The sequence below is a fragment of the Eupeodes corollae genome, chromosome 1 (assembly GCF_945859685.1).
Source record: "Eupeodes corollae chromosome 1, idEupCoro1.1, whole genome shotgun sequence".
Taxonomy (NCBI): Eukaryota; Metazoa; Arthropoda; class Insecta; order Diptera; family Syrphidae; genus Eupeodes; species Eupeodes corollae.
In genome coordinates this window covers 288,090,090-288,092,652 of record NC_079147.1, presented here as the reverse complement: position 1 = coordinate 288,092,652, position 2,563 = coordinate 288,090,090, and positions in this window count along the sequence as shown.

Genomic DNA, 2,563 nt, shown 5'->3' with positions numbered 1-2,563 from the left:
TTATAAGCGTTAATGCACTGACCTTATATTTCCTAGAATCAGAGTTAAGAATCAAGTCTAGAGTGTTGGTGGATTGGCCTGCAACGTCGGAAAACCGATTTGGCTTGTCACCTAACTGAGTCAGGTGGTTTAATTTAGGAAAAATCTCGACTACCATTTTTCGGGTATTGACCAGAATAGAAGAATTGTGTACATTTAAATCGCCCTTAACAACGATCTCACTGCGCGGAAAATGGGATACAATTCTCTGGATAGTCGAATTGCTATCCAAACTTGGGCTACAACTTTGATAGACAATTGACGCAGAGTATGGAAATAATTGTGATTGCTTAATTGAAGCTGCGTTCGTCTCTTCCGAAATGCTTGCTTCAAGGCAAAACTTGATTTCTGACTTATGAAAGTAATTTTGATACAGTACCAACATAAAAAATAATTGTATGGATATTGAGTGCGTCAGCGATGAAATTTAAGGCTTCCATTCAATTAAGAGTTAATATATTTTTAATAAATTGTAGTTATTGTCTTTGTGACTGTGAAGGTATAAAACTGTTAATTATTGAATGTAAGAAAAGTGCAATCGTTTAACTGGAGCTGATTAAAATTATTACATCCTTCAACTCTAGAATAATTGCTGGCTTATTGACGTACACTTTTGAAAACCCAACGGTGTCAAATCACATGATCTTGGCGGAAAACTAACATCGCCATCACGTGAGATAACACGGCCATTGGATTTGTCGGTCAAAAGAGCTATTGTTTCATTAGCTATGTGGCAAGTGGCACCGACCACGTGAAAAAACATATCTTCTACATCCATATCTTCAAATTCAGCTCATAAAAAGTTATTTATCATCTCACTATAGTGAACTTCATTCACAGTAACTGCCTGAAAAAATACGGCCCCATGATGCCGCCCATAAACCGCACGATACAGTCACTCTTTGACATTTGTTTTTCTACAGTCTTATCATTCTCCAAAATGCGGCAACTCTGCTAATGGACGATTTCACTTAGGTGAAAATGTTTAATTCTTAATTCAATTACTCCTTGTAAACGTATAAATGCAAGTCTTTAAACATAGTGTTCATCAACTACAAGAGTGAGAGGTGCAGTTGTTTGGCATGATGACGATGGCGAACAGCAGCAATTTCTTCTACAGTACGAGCTCTATGAGCTTGAACTAGAATTTTCACATTTCCTACAGACCTAGCTTGCTTACATTTTTGCACGATTTTTTGATTGTACACACAATTCGACGTGGCATAATGGTTAGTGCGTTGGACAAATAAAACGAACGATGGAACGGAAGAAACCAAAGTACGAAGAACGGGACCAAATGGTCGCTTACAGAAACGCGACTATGCCATCTTAAGTCTTTTCACGGGTACTGCCTCTTGCGGGGAATTGACAAATTCTCCAAGAGTAACTCTTGTAATGAAAAAATGCTTTCTCAAATTACCCGTTCGGATTCGGCATATAAACTGTAGACCCCCTCCATTCCTGACAACATTACTCGCACACAGGAATGGTTGACAGTTGTAAGTCACTAGGCCCTAAGTCTCAACGGACTGTTGCGCCACCTAATTTATTTATTTTTACAGGTTATCAATTAACAAGTACTGCGACCACAAGATCCGGTCAGTTAATTCCAGTGACCCTAGTAAGTTCCCTAAAATCAACAAGACTTTCAGGAAAAGGAACGACAATGACCTACCGAGTCTGAAATTTCAAAGAACTGAAGAGAACAGGCACGTACTCAGGATTGCGCAAATAGATCCATAAGATTCCATCTTTGACGATGACTTTGACATAATTAAAGATCCGAATCAAAAAGTGGAGGCGGTGGGAGCTGTTTTTCAGCAAGTGAACAAGGTGAATGCTAGAATTCGCCCCAACTACGACCTGGAAAACAGAGCCCCACTTTATCACTTTTACCTTCGAAACGATATGACACAATGGCGATCTGAGAACCGCGGTTTCGTGCGGTTCAATGACGATTCCTTGGCAAATGCCATATTCGCCGAGCAAACATTACCACGTCTCTTGTTAGTGACGAAGGTTGAGTTTCATCTCATCTTCAACTCAATAAAAAACAAAAAGCAGGTGTCGATGGTATATCCAACGTTGTACTAAGACATTTACCGAAGGAGGCAATTGACATTTACAGCACACTCTTCAACAATGCACTGAATAATGCATATTATCCAGTGCATTGGAAGACTGCTGTGGTTCATCCTCTCCCGAAAAAGGGAAAGGACAACTCCAACCCGTCAAATCTTCGGTCGATAAGTCTTCTTCCGAGCATCAGCAAAGTTTTCGAAAAAATCATTAATAGGGAAACAAAATAATAAGTGGGCTGCGGAAAACAAAATAATTCCGGATAAACAGTTCGGGTTCAAGGCGGGTGACACAATTCATGCTGGGTCTAAACACGTTTCTGATATCCAATGGAATAAATCAAAACAACAATGCACAGGTGCTGTTTTGGTTGATTTGGAAAAGGCCTTTGACACCGTATGGTAAGAGGGTCTTTACCTAAAACTGAGCAGGCTTGGCATAAGCA